General features: G+C 41.8%; 1 protein-coding gene across 22 annotated transcripts in view; it reads left to right on the top strand.

Annotated features, from left to right (window-relative positions):
• NCOA1 (nuclear receptor coactivator 1) overlaps positions 1–18955 on the top strand; it is a 353482-nt gene that overhangs the window by 149590 nt on the left and 184937 nt on the right. Inside the window, exon 1 of one of the 22 annotated variants that reach the window (XM_037893806.2) lies at positions 893–915. The exons of 20 other annotated variants lie outside the window; for them this stretch is intronic. The gene's annotated coding sequence lies outside the window, so the exon portion shown is untranslated. Of the gene's footprint in view, positions 1–892; positions 916–12162; positions 12289–18955 lie in introns of those variants that run through there. One more of the 22 variants, XM_037893805.2, reaches the window with a different exon arrangement.

Here is an 18955-nt window from a genome sequence, read left to right as displayed (position 1 = left end):
AAGTCAAAATGGTTGAGACCAGACCAATAGACCTAAGAGTTGACACACAACTGGGTGGATTGATTTAAATCAGCAATTTAAATAATGATTTAAATCAGGAAGTGGAAAGCCTACATTTAAATAATCAAATCTAATCACTTTTCCATTTGTACTTCCAGTTATTTTCTAAAAAAAAAATGGTTGATATAACTATTAAAACATGTTAATGTATAACTAAACAGAACCTTTACACTAGATTTAATACATCTTTTTGCTACCTAGAAAGGTACATTATAACTATATACATTTTATTATGTAAATTAAATATAAATGTAAATATATTATGTAAATTATATAGCTTAATATTTTCAGTTTTATTCATTGTACATTTTTAATATGTTAGAAAATGGTGAATGATATATTGCTTATTTACTATGTAAGTAACTCATGATTTTTGTGTCAAGCTGCATTAGTATGGTAACTGGGATTTAAATAAACATACAAAACAGCATATAAAATTTATATTAAACAAAACAATGTGAAATGTTTTGGATACATAAACTTGTTCTTATCAAAATATGTTTCACATTTACAACTAAGTGATTTATTAAACAGAGTTATTAACTCTAGTCAGCGAATTAAACTGATTTCAGGTCAGCCTGGGAGAATTTTCAAATATGTCTAAGTGAAAGTGACTGCAGTGTAAGTTCCTACTTGCTAAGTCTCTTGAAAATGAGACAACCATCTCCTAAGTTTCTTAGGTTGTCCTTCAAACTTTTAAAACTAGCAGATTTTATCCCCTCCCTCCTCATTGTTATTCATAGACTGGAAGAGAGAGAGACAAGTTTTCCTGCTTTTTCAACTCCCAGTCGGTTTCTCAACTTCGAGTGAATTGGTCCACGCGAAGAAGATATTCTTTCTGTGCCTGCATAAGAGGTACTGCTTTCAAAAGCTGGTTTAGCACTTCGACAAACTCTGGTTCCAGGTGTTTAGCTAGTGACTTCCGCCAGTTCAGTGGTTTGACTTTCTTTAAAACATCAGCAGCAAACACGTACTGCTTGAATGGTTCACCTCCAGCCCTGAAATTTGTTATGGTTGATGAGTGGTGATTAGATGCCCATGGCATGGCACTTCTTCAGCAGTTAGGCATCTACTGTGGTACTTTGAGTTGAGAATATTGACAAAGAAATTGAAGTGGAATAAGTGCTTGATCCATACACTTCTTTACTGCCTGCAATTTATCTTGAAGTTCTTTCCAAATTTCAACAGCATCAGCAATGCAGCAGCCATCTCTCTTCAGTTTATCCAAGGCTATGGAAATAGGTTTCAGTATATTCAGCAAATCTTCTACATTTCTCTTTAGTCCAGTGATTATCACAAATTGTCATCAGAATAGGCCAATTCATAATAAATAGCTCAAAACAATCAGCCACTGAATTCCATTGCACATCTTGGGGGAGAATTAGTTTGGATCCTCCTGCTCTCTTCAGTGAAGCTGAAGCAAAATGGTTGTTATGGGAGTATTTTGCAATTTCAGCAGCATTTTCCTTTATTCATAGAATCGTAGGTCTGGAAGGGACTTCAAGAGGTCTTCTAGTCCAGTTCCCTGCACTCATGGCGGGACTAAGTATTATCTAGACCATCCCTGACAGGTGTTTGTCTAACCTGCTCTTAAAAATCTCCAATGATGGAGATTCCACAACCTCCCTAGGCAATTTATTCCATTGCTTAACTACCCTGACAGTTAGGAAGTTTTTCCAAATGTCCAACCTAAACCACCCTTTCTGCACTTTAAGCCCGTTGCTTCTTGCCCTATTCTTAAAGGTTAAAGAGAACAATTTTTTTCCCTTCCTCCCTGGAACTACCTTTTATGTTCTTGAAAACTGTTATCATGTCCCCTCTCAGTCTTCTCCAGACTAAACAAACCCAGTTTTTTCAAACTTCCTTCATAGGTTATGTTTTCTAGACCTTTAATCATTTTTGTTGCTCATCTCTGGGCTTTCTCCAATTTGTCCACATCTTTCCTGAAATGTGGTGCCCAGAACTGGACACAATACTCCAGTTGAGGCGTAATCAGTTCAAAGTAGAACAGAAGAATTACTACTAGTGTTTTGTTTACAACACTCCTGCTAATACATTCCAGAACGATGTTTGGTTTTTTTTGCAACAGTGTTACACTGTTGACTCATATTTAGCTTGTGATCCACTATAACCTTCTGTTCTTGGGCAGTCATTTCCCATTTTGTATGTGTGCAGCTGATTGTTCCTTCCTAAGTGGAGTACTTTGCATTTTTCCTAATAGGATGAAATTCAATTTACTTCAGACAATTTCTCCAGTTTGTCCAGACCATTTTCAATTTTAATCCTATTCTCCAAAGCACTTACAACCCCTCCCAGCTTGATATTATCCCCATAAACTAAGTGTACTCTCTGTGCCATCTAAATAATTGATGAAGAATTGAACAGAACCAGACCCAGAACTGATCCCTGCGGGACCCTACTTGATATGCCCATCCAGCTTTATAATGAATCATGGATAGCTACTCTCTTGGAACAGTTTTTCGACCAGTTATACATCCACCTTATAGTAGCTCCATCTAGGTTACATTTCCCTAGTTTGTTTATGAGAAGGACATGTGAGAAAGTATCAAAAGGCTCACTAAAGTCAAAATATACCACATCTGCTGCTTTCTGCTATCCACAAGTCTTGTTATCGTGTACTTTCCCATGTTACCTAGAGCTGTACTGTAGAACCTCAGTTATGAACTGACCAGTCAACCACACACACCTAATTTGGAACCAGAAGTACACAATCAGGCAGAGGCTAAAAAAAGCAAATACAGTACAGCATTGTGTTAAACCTAAACTACTAAAATAAAAAAGGGAATTTTTTTAAAGAAATTGACAAGGTAAGGAAACTGTTTCTGTGCTTGATTCACTTAAATTAAAGACAGTTAAAAGCAGTATTTTTTTCTGCATGGTAAAGTTTGCAAAGAGTATTAAGTCAGTATTCAGTTGTAAACTTTTGAAAGAACAACCATAACATTTTGTTCAGAGTTATGAACAATCTCCATTCCCGAGGTGTTCGTAACTCTGAGGTTCTACTGTACTTTAGTCTTTGTGTAAAGTCAGCATCAGATGAGCACTGTACCCATATGTTGAAAGTTTTAGGTTTCCTTCATAATCTTCTTCTAGATTTCTTCTCATCTTTGCTACATTTGCATCGTCTGTGACAAAGCTACACACTTGACTTTTTGTTCAGTTGGTTATGGCTTTTACTGCTACTTTTAAGTATTCTGCTATAAGGGCATTTCCTCATGTACCCGTTGTTTCTGTAAGATAGACAACCCCTTCTTCTGTTGTCACACAGGCACATATGACAGAATCATTGTGTACATTGCTGCACCCATCAAGACTCAGATTAACAAATTTCTCTTCAATCTTTTTTGCACTGTTCAATTCTCCTCTGATACACTCATAACCGGCAATTTTCAGCAGTGTCTGCTCTGCTGAGTGGAGAGTAGTCTAGTTTTAGTGATTGAACCCTGTCAATGTAAAGTTTGTTCTGAATAAGATGAAAGGGAGAATTTGCTGCATAAATGAACCAAACAATCTTTTTATCTGTGGAGCCTTGCTGGAATTTGCTGGTCCTGATTATGAGCTCATCTATGATTTTACTGGAGGATGAAGGCTTTTTGGCAGAGTGGGAGGAGAGTTGAAGGTATTTACTGTCTGATGTATGTTTAGTTGCAGTGCTGGTGGTGGTGGTACCAGCAAATGACTCTGAAGTTTTTCACATCGCAGATGATGGATGTTCATAACTTCTTATGTGTAAGCTGGACCCTAAAGAAAATGATTTTTAAAAAAAGTCACTGCCACTGAGTATTTCTCAGTGAGTGGCTTTAAAAAAAAGAGAGAGAGATGGTAAATGAAAGATTCCTCTTACTGCAGCTGTTTGTACCATTGTTTAAATGATATAATTTATTCCAAACCAAATCATATGGGGGAAAATAACTCATACATGATTATCAAAATCTGTGTAAACTCTTATCTCTAGCAGCATACCAAACAGCTTGAAAGTGTTTTTAAATGTTAAAGTTCACAAATGCCTAATAAAACTACATTTAAACAGGAAATCTTTGTCTAGGATATTTGATGATATTGAGCAATAAAAATTATTCCAGATGTTCAGTAGTAACAGTAAAAATGTAATTGATAAATACTTCCACAGTAATCATACCAATTATATTTTGAACACACATATTTTCATATTCTTAAGTAATCTACCAAAACCACAAATTTATGACAATAATTGAAGTTATCATTTACTCATATAGTAAGACATGGAAGACAGTCCGTAATGAGTTGAGTAACCAATTGATCTAGATTGTTCAAATGTGTCCACGTCACTATCTTCAAAGTCTTTGCCTTCTGAGCAGCATTTTTCATATTGTTGTTTCATTTTAACAACCAGGCCTAGCATCTCTTTGTGATATTGTTTGTTTGGTGCATGTTCGTTTTTACCCAGAGATATAGAAATTTCTTGAAAATATTCCCAAAGATAGGGTCTTTTTTTATGACCATGGCAGAATTTTTCCTCCCGTTCCCAGGTGTTGAAATCAGCACTAGAAGCTGTACTCTGAAGAGGGTTGTCCCTTCTTCCTGCAGTGTCCTGCTTTGACACCTTTCTCGTTGCACACTTGGCTCCTGCTTCCTTATTACATAATTCCTCCCACATCTACAAAATAACTAACAGCAATCCCAGACTTTTGCTTGTGTAACCCACATGCCTTTTGCACTGCAGTATTTTATTTGTTAGGGTGAGTGAGGCAGGCAGTTGGGAAATTAATGGATTTCTGTTTGTATCTGTGTGTACACATGCAAGGTGACAACACAAGGCCACTTACTTGAAGTGTCCAGAACTGCCCAGAAGCAAGGGGTGGTAAGTTACTGGGCAGATCAGTGTTTTTCCATGTGTTGGAAAGTAAGTTTCCCTGATGGGTGGAGTAATAAATATTTGTAATTTGATAACTGACCTAATCAGAGCTAAGGTAGGGAGAAGCTATAAAATAGGAACCTGAAACCACCCAGTGGGCTCAGTGGATGATTCTGATGAAATACGTGATGTCTCCTGGAGTCAGAGGCTGGGGTCCCAACGTCTGTGATGACTTTGCCAGTCTCTTGTACCCAGTAGCACAGACCTTGGGTCTCCCACAGGATCAAGTTCTTTATACAGTACGGGACCTGTTGTGCCATATTTATGAAGTATGACTTCAAAAGTTTAGATGGTTTCCCCCCCAGTTCTTTCTTTATATAGGAAAGCAAGATGAGTTTTCCTTCCTAATAAGAAAGTACAAACATTTGCCTACTGAAGATGCTGGCTGTAGTTAGGTCTTCAATCGAGCAATTCCAGGATCTGGAGAACTTTTTCCATGCCTCCATTTATCATGAAGGTGCTTTCTATCCTTGAACTGGCTTTTCTGGCTAGGTTTTCCATATTCTGCTAGGTGCTCATTGTAAGGTTGTCAGTGCCTTTGAAAAGCAAACCCTGGCTTTCCCTCCCTAAATAGAGCATATGCACCTTCTAAGGCTCTTTTAGTCATCTCAGTCTTTAAAGAGACACTGTGAAGTCTAACCATGTTTTTTTAAATGTTCTCACCGGGCGCAAACAACCAGTCAGATTGTTACTCTGGAACAAATCTTAAAATGAATTGCTCTTCCCTGTATGACACATTTGTTCACTTTTTTTATATTCACTGAGAAATTATTGTAAAACGCTGCCACTGCTGTGAATGGGGAATTCTGATTTTGGTAACATTTTACAGCCACTTCGTATACCGCTTCCCAAGGCAGCAGAGGGTCAGGCCTTTAACTGTGACTTTAAAATGTTGGGTTTGCCCATTCTCATGAAAAACCATCTCGCTGTTAGCATGTGCTCCCTCATCTGTTCGTTGTATCCATCTATGCTACTCCTTGTTTTAAACTTAAATTGTAAAATCTTTGGGGCAGACTGTTTTTCATTATGTTTATACAGTGCCTAGCACAATAGGGCCCCAATGCTTGATCAGGATCTCTAGTTGCTACCTCAGTGAAAATAATAATGAAAGTCAGAGCTCTCATTTGTTCGGAGCTGCAAAGAAATGCCTCCTTTCTTAAAGGGGAACAGCATTTATAATTGAAGACTGATATAAACCTTAATCTCTGTGCTGACTCCTTTAGCTAACCAGGAAGTGGGAACATTCAGGAGAACAACAAGCTTTAACTAAATTTCCTGACATTCCTTTTTTTCCCCTTTCTGACAGCTTCTTCATAGTTCTGGGTTCATAGACAATATCCTAGAGCACATCATCTCAAACATTGGAAGTTTAATAAAATACCATGGATTGTATGGGATGCCATGTCACAGAATAATGCTTTCTGGGGCACTTTCAGCAATTCAGGTAACACCAGAGAGTTTTTGAGTGGGAAGATTCAAGAGGGAAAAATCTTTAAAGATGGTTAAAACTTCTTTGTGCACTGAATGTGCCCCACAGCCTATTCAGTGGGGCCTCTCAGCAAAACCCCCCGGTGATGCAGGTTTACACTGAAAACACTGTATTGGTGCAACTGTGCTGCTACAGTGCTTTCATGAAGATGCTCTACACCGAGGGGAGAGAGCTCTCCCGTTGGCATAGTTAATCCACCTCTCTGAGAGGCAGTAGCTAGGTCAACGGGAGAAGCTCTCCCACCAACATAGCACTGTCGACATGTGGGGTTAGGTCAGTATAACTGTCGCTTGGGGGGGGGTGTGTGGATTTTTCACACTTCTGAGTGACGTAGTTGTATCGATCTCTAGTGTAGGCCAGATCTCAAGACCTGTCTGCATTAAAACATTTGTACTGGTGTAACACAACAATGTAGTGTACTAAATTGGGGATTCTGGAGAGAGCTGCAGCAATTGTACCACTGCCACAGAGATGTACTAGAAGTTCACACTGGTGTAATGATACCATGTAATTTATTATACTGGTGTGAATTTTTCCTCAGTGTAGAAAGGGCCTCAGTTTCCATCAATGCTTTGCAGCTCACTTTAAAAGTGAACACAACTAGGTAGATGACCCATAGTGTGAGGGAGTGTGATGACACTAGGTGAGTGTTGGGGGCACCCACCAGTTCATGGACGGTTCTAAACTGGAGGCTTTATTCTAGGTGACTGGTAGTCTTTGTCCCTTCTTTATCAACATTTTATTAGCAGTATGGGTGATGGATAAGTGTTGCGGCACAAGTGCAACAGGTGAGAAATCACTCCCCTCCGCTCCCTGGATTTTCCCCAGTCCTGATAATTAATCATCATGTTCCGGAGAAAGAGATAGAAAGTGAAACTGGAGAGGCTTACAACAGTTCTGTAGCTTCTGCAAATTCTTCTTTACCAGTCCAGCCTTGTTTAACTCTCTGTGTTGGATGATCCATTTCTACTGGGGTTTATTTCCTCTCTAGGTATTGTGTGGGCTCTCTCCTCCTCCAGTCTCCTCAAATGATACTGAAGGATCTCAGACCCTTGTACAAAGTGGATGTCGACTGTACAGGAATCACTTGCTCACCACTGAAATATAACCATCTCTGGGGTGGAACAAACTAAAGTATCCCCCCCCCTTTTTTTTTCCCAGGGGTATTATGAGTGGAAGGAAAAAACATCTTTGGTTGAAATTGCAGGGGAATGTTGGGTAGTCAGCATATAATCTACCCAAATTGGAACTTGGTTGTACACCCAGATTAACATTCCTACTCCAGTGAAATGCTCTATTGCTAAAGAGGCAGATGCTGCTATGTTACCTGAATTGCTGAAAGTGCCCTAGAAAGCATTATTCTGTGACATGCCATCCCATACATCTACTAATCATTCATCTATCATACCAATTATAATCAAATTCATTGCAGGGCCCAGACAGTTACAAAAAGGGCACTTTTTGTCCAAATCATGAAAAAAATTAAACTGCTGAAGGGGTAGAGTTTGTTTGGCAAACTACCCAAACTTATCATATTTCTATTTTTCCAATTTATATTATGCATATGTCAATTTCTGTGGGGACATGGATGTGTTTCAGAACTGCAACATGCAAATTAAACATCATTAAAAGAAGATTCCAAGGCCTATAGTGAACAGAAAACTGAAATCTCTCCCCTTATCCTTTTCTTTTGAAAAAAAACCCCTGTTCTCTGAAGGTTTCAGAGTAACAGCCGTGTTAGTCTGTATTCGCAAAAAGAAAAGGAGTACTTGTGGCACCTTAGAGACTAACCAATTTATTTGAGCATAAGCTTTCGTGAGCTACAGCTGTGAGCTGTGAGCTGTAGCTCACGAAAGCTTATACTCAAATAAATTGGTTAGTCTCTAAGGTGCCACAAATACTCCTTTTCTTTTTGTTCTCTGAAGGTTATCAAACTTGGGCCTTGCTTGTCCATGCAGAGTTTGAAGTGGTGAACCTGCACTTGTTTGTGGTAGCCTCTTCCATAGGTGTTGAGAGAACAGTCTCCTTGTCTGGCCAATTAATTCTAGTTTGAGAGAGTGGCTGAGAGTCTTATACAGCTCCGTCACTCTCTTCTATCTTTTTCAACTAAGACTTCCCTTCCATTTATTTCTGTTTTCTGTAACCTTGGTATTCTCCTTGATCTTGAAGAACTTCTTCAGTCTCCTGGGTCTTCTAACTCATCTTTCATCACCCCCCCAACGTTGTCCAGGAGCGTCACGGCCTGAGCTCCACCTCTGCTAAAATCCTCATCCATGCTTATCTCTTTTCTGCTTGACTATTGCAACTCCCTTCTCTAAGTCCAAGGTCTGCAGACACTACCTTGTGGAGAACAATGTTGCTTGCCCTCTCATGTGAATAAAGAGGAATGTGTTCATCCACCCTCCTTTAAAAATAGCCCCACTAGACATGATTTATGATAGGATCCACTTAAATAATGAGGAGGAGGTTTTTTTTTTCTCTCTCTCCATTGACTTGCTCCAGCTGCCTCCACACCTTCTCTCTCCCCCCACCTCTTTTTTTCTTTTAATTTAGCACTGGCTGCTTCTGTGTTCTTCTGTTTTAATGCAGCCACAAGAGTGGTGCAAGAGTTTTCTTCTCTGCAGATCCTGCTATCTGGGACAGCCTTCCTGTATCTTTCACTCCACTGATACACTCATTTCACATTTGATGAAAACCTCCCCTTCTTCCTTGCCTCTTTATTTCTCACTCCTTCTGCTATTTTTATCCCCGTAGGCTGCGTTATCTGACTCACTGGGAAAACAGTTTTATCTTTTGGCTTTTGGGAGAAAGTATGAAAGTGAGTCTCTCTGTCTCAAGCATTAAACCAAAAAGAGACAATAAGGGAGAGCCCCTCTTTGGAAATCCAGAATGAGCTATTCAGATGCTATCCTGATGGTAAATCGTAGCTAGATATTTCAGTTCTACCACAGTCACTAAACTGAAAATACAGAGATCTTGATAATATCAGCAACCATTCTATAGCCTGGGCTCTGTACGATTTTTCTATTGAATTTTATTTACACTCTTCAGTGCAAGGGACTGTTCTTGATGACCTCTCAACGTCCCTTCCAACCCTATGATTCTATGAAAATAACCTCTAGACCTGTACAGCCCATGTATCGTGACCCCCTACTATAGTGAAATGACACCAATTCTCCACCCTATGGGTCACCAACAGAACTTGAATCCAGGGCAGTCAGCACCGCAGCACTGACTTACTCTTCATTCAAGTGGTAGAAGTCTGTTACGTAGTAGCAATAGTAGACAGTTATCCCTTAGTGGGCAAGCCATTGGAGGGGTAAACAGCATGCACTTCGCCATTGTGTTACGATTACAGCTGTGTGGGTGCCTGGGCACTGCATGCTTCGTAGCTTGTATAGGCTGAGCATATTGTATGCACCAGAGGCTCCTTTCATCCCTCCATTTTCCCCCACCCAAACACCTTGTGTGTCACCCTTTCATCCCCCTCTTTGTCATGGACTCCTGCAGTTCTCCCAGTGTCCCCCCGCCACAGGTTCTGTGTGCCCCCCATTCTACTCTGCTCCCATACCAGACTCTTCCATTCTCTTCCTCTTTGTTAGCTCCTATTCCCCCTTCCTCCATGCGTGCCATTCCTCCCATGCCAGTGACTGCCCCCTTCCCCTACCAGATTCCCTAGTCACTCCCACTACTAGGGGTTCTGTGTCCCCTCACCATTTCCAGATCCCTCTATCATCCCCCCTGGGTAGGGCCTCCCCGTGTGCCTCTGTTCCCCATGTTCTGCATTCCTCCTCACCCCATACCAGGGCCACCAGTCTCCCCCTGCCAGGGGTTCTCCATGCTTCTCATTACTCCTTCCACCCATACCATTCTCCTCTCCCTCCTCTCCCAACTGGGGCTTTGTGCACCGTACCCATTCCCCCTTATCCCCACCATTATTATTCTTTTTGTCTGGAAGGTAAGTCATTCTGGGGCCATGTCTATACTACAAAATTAAGTCCACCTAACTTAAATTGGCATACAGCTGCTTGTGCGTGTTCACACTTTGCTTCTGGTGTCAGTAGTGTGTGTCCTCACTAGGGGTGCTTGTATCGATTGTATTGTCAGTGTGGGGCATTGTGGGATGGCTCCTGAAAGACAGTAACAGCTGACATAAGTAATGCTGACACTGCGTCGACCTAACTACCTCAACCTTGACTACACCACTCGTGGAGGTGGAGTTAAATCGGCATAGCAGGGCGGTTATGTCAGTGGGAAAGAAATTTAAGTGTAGACACTTCTATAGTTTGGTCAACATAAGCTGCCTTGCGTCGACCTAACTCGGTAAGGTAGACCAGACTTCGGTGTCAACATGTTAAATTTTGTTGGGTGGATGAGCAGAGTTGAGCTGGTGTACTGTTATGCTGGCATGTGTGTGTGGGTGCCATTGAACAGTTTGACCTGTAGACAATTGCACAGATGCTTGTGGCTGCGCTAAAGAGCGGTCAGGGGCTTCATGTACCCCCTATTTCCCCTCTTTGGGTCTTTCTGTTTTTCTTAAAATCAACAGGGTTCTGTCCATTGATGCCGAGAACATTCTCTGAAATTTTGGAGTTGATCTGATGTGGCATTTAAAAGTTATCATGCTACAGACAAACAGAGAAATGCTGTTGAGTGGAGTGTAAGGCCTTCACAAACTTGGTCACTATGAAGAATAGTTGGTTGAGCATACTGAACTGACTGAAGTGGTTCCAGTTTCTTTAGCTGCCCAGTCTTGCTGTTCCCTCCACACCCAACATTTGCACTGAACTCATTTTTTAGGGTCCATGTAAGCTGTTTGGGCAGGGGCTATCTTTTATTATGTAAGTGTCCTGATCCCTGACTGGGGCTTCTAGGTGATACTGCGTTCATTAAAAATAAGGATCACACCCTCTTTTACTATAAAGTGTAATAAGCTTAGTCATTAAAAGAGGTATTTTAAAGTTCAAATATAAGTTTAAAGAAATCCCTCTCCTAAACAATTAAATAAAAATCTGGTTATTATTAAATAAAGAAATGATTAATCTTTTTAACACTCTAGATGTGTGGGAGAGATTGCTGGTATAGGCTTTACATATAATGGCTATTGTACTAAATTGGGATTCAGGAGACAGCTCTACCTTGGGCTTTCTATGTGACCTTGGGCAAATCACTTTATTTCTCTGTGCCTCAATTTCTCCATCTCTAAAATGGGGGTAATTCTTTTGTATCACACCAGGTGTTTATGGAGCACTGAGATCCTATGGTCATGGGGGATCGTACATGTATTTAGCTAGATAAAAAGCTGTTTACCAGTTGGAATTCTAAGCATTATGCAGGTGGTAAGTAGTTTGCTTCGGCTGCTTTCAGAGAGGGTTTTTTTGTGTGCCCTCTTTTCTTGGTGAAATTCAAATGTATCTCAGAGCATTTATGGCTCACTTGATTCTTTGAATGTAATTGAATTGCAAACCTGACTTAAGTAATGTTCTGAATCTGTCCTGCCACTGTGTGTGTTTGGCGGAGTCTGTCAGGTGGCACTGGTGATCCCAGAAGAGTCGCCGCGTTCGAGTGGCTCTGGCTGTATGTGTTTAGTTTAATTATCAGTCAGCTGGTGTGGGAATCAAGTGGGAGAGCTGGCTCAGAATCCTTCGCCTGTCATGGCAGCAGCATGTGCTGGAGAGTACACACGCTGAATGTATTGCAAACATCCAGGAGCACATGGAACAGAGGAAGGGAGAGAGCGGGAGAGAGAGCTTCACAACAGCATGTTAGTCATCTGGTTGCTGCTCAGCCTGAAAACAGACTTGTCTAGCTGGAAATCTCTCAGGTAAGGAGAGCGGTCTGATATCTTTAAGCCTCCAAAATGTGCTTTTTTTGGTTATTGTGAGCTAGTAACAAATCTGCTTCCCCAACCTTCAGAATTTTTGCCTCCACTCCCCACCCCCTCCAGCTTTAAATGCTGGTATCCTTCACTGAAGACCTCAGCTGTTTCCAGGCAAACCACATTTTGCTAGAAGATCGGAGGGGATTCTCTACAAGGCAGAGAAGCTTTTACTGTCATTTATGTCTGTGTTTATGTAACAGTGCACACAAAAGATGAAGTCCAGATAATTATATTTAAATTTTCTGAGGAAATGTCCTTTTTACCATGAGCATTTTAGCTTAGATATTTTTTGATTGAACTTTTTTGGTACTGTTTGCTTTACTTCCCCCACCCCATAGTATTTAATAATGCTGTGCATTTTGAAATAACATACTAAAGTAGAAAATTACATATTTCAGCAGTGACCTTGAAAATCGATGCGTAAATGTTTAAACTGGCTAGATCTGGCAAGGATCCTCGCAGCAACTCGCAGAAGTAAGGACGTTAGTTTAAAGAGAGAGAGAGCGCTCCTTGCTTAAAGAAAAAATTGCTGATTGCTTAACATTTGTTAATCATTGATGAAATAATTTAAAGCAACAGATGAAGTTAATGATTTCACGTGTACGTTGTTATAGAGAACCCAAAACCAACTATTGCACAATTTGAAGGAAATCTTCCTATGATGGAAATTCATTTTAGATTATTGTGTAAACAGATTCTGAATGCTGACTTGTCTTTGGCATGTGCTTGAAACCATTTTCTGACTGAGGGCTTCACGAGTTTCTATAAATCCTGGAGGCAGATTTGGGAATATAGCAAATACAATGGATCTGCAAGTTATTGTTTGCTGATGCTGTGGTGCACTCTTATGTAGTGATCTAGAGAAGGGGGTGGGAGGAGGGTTAGGCAGCAGCCCAGGACAGTGGAGTACAGTATGTCTTGCACACTGTTACAGAAAGGTCCATCTGTGTATTGGTGTAATTAAAAGTACACACAACCTGTTTATTCTAGTATGTATGTACAGAGGCATTTATATCTTCATCTAGACAGAATTGCATATTCAAAGAAGATGGAATCAGCACAAATAATTGTTGTAAATGCTGGAGTGTGTCTGCAAGAGTACTTGTGCGCTTGAATATACTTGTGTATAGTATGGTTTAGAAGCTAAAATATCCAGGCACATCTGCAATCTGGCACTGTGTGCAAATATTAAATAAGATGGTAGTATCCTGACCTCTGGATCAGCAGGTCATGGGTTCAAATCCCAGACTTAAGCTTTGGTGATACTGCAGCATAGTTCTACAGGATGCAGTTTTTTAGATAAGGTGTTAAATTGAATCGAGTAAAAACTACAGATCCCATGACACTTTTCAAAAAGAGTAGGGGAGAAGCCCTGTGTCCTGGCCATTGTCTCCCTCTGAATAGAACTGGTTGTCAAGTCCACGGCTTTGTGAAAAATTGCTGTGCATATTACCAACTGCCATATTAACCTACACTTTGGGACGGGACTGTGTGTAGACAGCAACTAGCACGTGGGCACTTTTGGAACACAAATAACTAATGATGCAATCACTGCATCTAGCATGTTCATGACCGAGATATTGTAGCGTGAAGTGAATCACTGTATACAATCATTTAATATAATACTGTAGCAAAGTATTTACATACGTACATCTCTGACACAAACTGGACTGATGGAGAATAGTGTCAGTTAGCATTTGTACAAACCTTTAGATCTTCAGTATGCTGCACAAATACAAGCCAGTCGCTGCCACTCCCTTCTGGGACAGAAATAGCGGATCCCCAATTCCAACTCCACTGTCTCTCTCGCCAGTCACTGTTTTCTTTGCCGGCAGCAGCACAGTCACCAAATACAGAAGAATAATCTCCAGATGTTCAATCTGTGGTGTTGCACTGCAGCATCGTATTACCATTATTTGTGTTATGGGGTACCTAGAGTCTCCAACCAAGACTGGGAACTGTCGTGTACAGACATGTAGCAAGAGCTAGTCCTTGTTGTGAAAAGCTTACATTCTAAACAGACAAGATGAAGAGCGAGAAAAGGAAGCATTCTCTGCCTTTTTTACAGGGGGCTAATTGAGGCACAGACAGATTGTGATACTGAGCAAGTCACAAAGCTAGCAGTGCGGAGCTGGGAATTGAACTCAATCACCTGACTCCCAGTCCAGTTTCTTAACTACAAGACCATCGTTCCTCTCTCTAGTCCATTCTGCCTTTGCATTACTGTGTTTTTATCTGCACAACCCCCTCACCCTACCCTTCAGTAGTCTCATGTATATGTCAAGGTTCATCCTCTCCATTACAGCTACAAACTCCATATGGGAGTGCTCTCATGTCCAACAGGCAGCTTCCCATTACAACCCTGTGCAGTCAGTCTGTAAGAAAGGATGGGAGACAGCTTCATGTGCTTCCACTCAGCCAAGTATCTCCTGGTGAACATGGTGAAATGCTGCTGAGAACTCAAGGGCTTGTCTACACAGTGAGTTAGTGCGTGGCAAGCCAGGGTGTAAATCTATAGCACACTAGCTTGCCGTGCACTAATTTGTCGTGCAGACCCTGCTACCACGCACTTTCAGATGGAGGTATGCCAAAGTGCTCTATGGACCTTTTTAGTGCGCAGTAGCAGGGTCCACACGGTGAGTTAGTGCATGGCAAGCTGGTGCGCTGTAGATTCACACCCTGGCTTGCTGCACACTAACTTGCTGTGTAGACAAGCCTCTACTAACATGAGACAGTCTGTTCAACGGGCTATTCTCTAATGGTGCAGCCATTAGTCTAATTTGTCTAATGGTGCAGCCTGTGTGATGTCTGCCATATCCTTGTCTAAAACCTGACTTGGAAGGGTCCGAGGTATTGGCAAGGCCAGGAGTTGCTGGAGGTGGCTTTAAGCTGTACTTCTTAATTACTTTGTTCAAACTTGAGAAATCTGACATTGGATGCTGGTTGGCAAGGTGAATTTCATCAAAGTACTGTTTCTTGAGTATTGGACAGGCTGTCTGCTTCAAGGAAGCAGGCTGTCTTCAAAGGAGATGATAGCAGAGGGCTTTAGCATTTTTGGTGAGATTTCACCAGTCAGGATGGAAACAGGATGGCACTGCATGTAGTGACTGGTGCCTCCTTCAGTAACGTGAAGGAATACTTGTTGCATGAGGATCCTGGGAAGGAAGGTGTTCTAGTGTCAGTCTAATGTGTGACCATCAGTTCCTGGGATCCGGAGAGGTCATCCAGACTTTTGATGATCTTGTCAGTGAAATAGGCAGATAATTGCTTTGATTGACATGGACTGCTATCTACAATTGGGAGGAGGTATTATGTGTTGGCCAATAAATTGGCAGGCTTACTGGTTGTGATTTAGTGCAGTGTTTCTCAACCTTTTTGTGCTGGTGATCCCCTTTGAACTTAAAGATCTTGACCCCTCCACTAGAAAAAATTGCGAACTCCTACCTTAAGCTTGGAACACGGGCAAAACGTGTAGATTAGCTTTGGTAGGCTCCCTGTGGTGTGGGACCTGGGGCAATTGTTCTGCTTCCTACACCCTAATGCCAGCCCTGCTTACGATCCCCCCCTAAACCCATACTGTGAGCCCCAGGGGGTTGCGACCCCTTGGTTGAGAAACACTGATCTGGTGGATTCCATGATGGAAGAGATTTTTCTTAGCCTATTGACAGCTGTGGCGTAATCATTGGGCATCTTTCACAATCAGTACTTCAGATTCCTTTGCCACTATGATTCATGAAGACAATAGTGGAGAATGGATGCTTCAGTACCTGGTGTCAGTCACAATGGATAGTATGTTAGTGTAGTGTCCCCCTAGCTCCACAGTGTCTTTGCTCTAGAGTTAGCTAGTGGGGTCCGTTGGGATGTTCTAGTGTTGGCTGGGCCAATGAGCCTCAAGGGGATGTCTGTCCTGGCACCAGCTTGTCTCATAGAAGATTAGGGTTAGACCTCAGGAGGTCATCTAGTCCAACCGCCTACTCTGCACCAACTAAATCATCCCAGCCAGGGTTTTGTCAAGCCAGGCCTTAAAAACCTCTAAGAATGGAGATTCCACCACCTCCTCAGTGGAGTAGACACACCTCTGACTCCAGCATGGATCAGTAGGTGGTAAACTGATGAGGAAAGATTTGTAGTGCTGCTTCTGCCCCTTTTTGCCACATCCCCGTGGCTGACAATGAGAGACACTATGTTCAAACTAGTTATGTGGGTTTGGGAACTATTTGTGTGAAACCCATAATGGGACAGGGTACGCATGGCTGTGAAATGGCTAGGAATGCATTATTCTAAGAAAAGCTTTCTTTATACTGATTAGTCACATGAAGAACCCATACTGCCTGGGCAGCAGTATGGTAGCCAACAGAATGCTGTGGGACCGCTTTTGGGATGTGCTCGTTTGCCATTGTAATTCAGAGTGAACTCATAAAGGTTCCAGTCTTTCTGGTGAATCTAAAAAGTTACTCCTGTGGGAATTCTGTGCCAAAAAATTAAAAATTCTATGCACAATATTTTAAAATTCTGCATCTTTTATTTGTCAAAATAACACAAAATAATCCAATCAGTTTAAATTATTTTGCTAATTTATTTCAAAATACCTGTCAGCAAGTATGTCTGTAATAATACAGACAACAAAAAAGTTCCAGGAAATGGTTTTTTGAAAACAGATTCCTTACTAGGTGTATTAATCCAGAACTGTGAGTAATAATTCATTTAAACTACAATACAGAAATGTATTTCCTGCACCCCTCAGAAGCAGTGCAGAGGCTTCGGGGAGTCAGGGGTAACGGAGGAGCCGAGGGAGAAGGAAATAATTGCTGGGAGGGAGCCTGGGAGTGAACTTAGAGGGTTGCTGTGTGTTGGTGGGAGAAGTATGGAACAAGGGGTTTTTTGCGGGGGGGTGGAGGTTGGGATTGTTAGGGAGTTGGGAGCCCTTCTTCCCGCCCTCCCCCCCCAGCAGACCCTGTATGACCCCTAGTCTCTCTTATTCAGTCAGGCACATCAGCCCCTGCCCCCATGTGTCCCTTTGCCATCTCCTCCCTCTGTTCTCCTGCATCCCCTGTCCCCATGTGGCCCTGCACCCTCATTCCCATTCAGCCCCTGGTTCAGTGCTATCACTCTGCTAGCTCCTGTGCCCAGGCTGTCCTCTCCCATCATGAACCCTTCTGATCCCCAGTCTGTGACCCTCTCTGTCCACCCCACCCCCCCATATCCTGTGTTTTCTCACCTGGCCCCATAGGCAGGGTGCTATGAGGAAGGCAGCCACTGCCCTCTCCTTCTACTCAGCTAGCTGCTCCAGTCCTGAGCTGACTGCCCTCTCTTCTGGCACCACAGCAGCCCCTGGTGGGCAAAAACTCTAATTGTAGTGCCTCTCCAGCAGAATTTATTTGACATGAATTCTGCACGTGTGCAGTAGTGCAGAATTCCCCCAGGAGTTAAACAATAGACAAGAAACATGGTGGATAACGAAACCTCTCCCTTCCTCTTGAAAAAAGAGGTCTTTGCTTCAGATGGGGAGACTTCACCCTGGGAGGGTCAGTAATCCAAAATGTATAATTAAATTAGACCAATTTCCCCTGTGGGAGCACAGTTACTTAGGATACTTGCTATTACAAACTTTAGGTGAAATCACTGTTGGCCTTTGCACCCATTGACTTTAATGAATGTACTTACGGGAGTAAGACAAGCAAGATTTAGCCCATATGCTTGTTAAATATAACAATTGGTAGGTGTACCGGCTACCTTCCCCTTCAGAATGGTCTTAGGTTGACTCCTTTCACAATACTCACTTTATAGCTGAACGAATACTCTTAAAAAAATGTTACCAGTTTTTTGCACCATCACGATTGCTCCCTAAATTACAGCATGAAACCTAAGCTCTGAGCTGAGTGCTTCCTACCAACTTGTCAGGCTTCTGAGATTTTCACACTCTGTACTGTGGGCATGTTCAATGCTTAATTAGTTTGACTTTCATTATTCTTCCTGGCAAAAACATCAGAATCCAAAGGTTGTTCAAAGGGCATGAAATGATGCAATTATATTTGCTTCTTTCTACCTTCTCTACAAGGTTAACTTCTCCAGCATTGTACTCCTGGGGATGCAATGCTAAAAAGTCCTCATGTACCTTGCTTCTGCTAAGTTGTTTGGAACATATTTTTCCCTGACTTGGCAGGGAAATGTTGAGATTACATTTGCCGAACATGGTAACTTCAGAATCTGGTAAGTGCGGTAGTTGTCACAACCTTCCTCGTCACTGTGCATGCCTGGAGTGTTGTGATGGGTGCACTACGTAAATGGAGAGATAAATGTAATTTCCAACTATGCCATTCCCTGCAACGATCCATTTCTGTTTACAAGATTCAGTCTTCCTCCCTAAGCACTCCTCTATGGCCCTGGGGCTTAGTTAGAGTACAGCATTTGGCGTACTGAATTCCACCTGGTCTCTTTCCTCAGACCTACTCAAGCACTGCAGCCCTCAAGGCAGCCAAAAAGTACAGCCCCATTTCTCCCTCTGTGTCTTTGGAAGAATGAAGATCTACTTAGCCAGCAGGGCTGTGGATGAGGGGATTGGTTGGAAACCTTAATTATCAAGACTGCTTTTAATTAAATGTGTAGCTTC

The sequence above is a fragment of the Chelonia mydas genome, chromosome 3 (genome assembly GCF_015237465.2).
Source record: "Chelonia mydas isolate rCheMyd1 chromosome 3, rCheMyd1.pri.v2, whole genome shotgun sequence".
NCBI classification, from domain to species: domain Eukaryota; kingdom Metazoa; phylum Chordata; order Testudines; family Cheloniidae; genus Chelonia; species Chelonia mydas.
The sequence above is the reverse complement of the archived record's forward strand: the minus strand, read 5'-3'. Positions and strand labels throughout refer to the sequence as shown.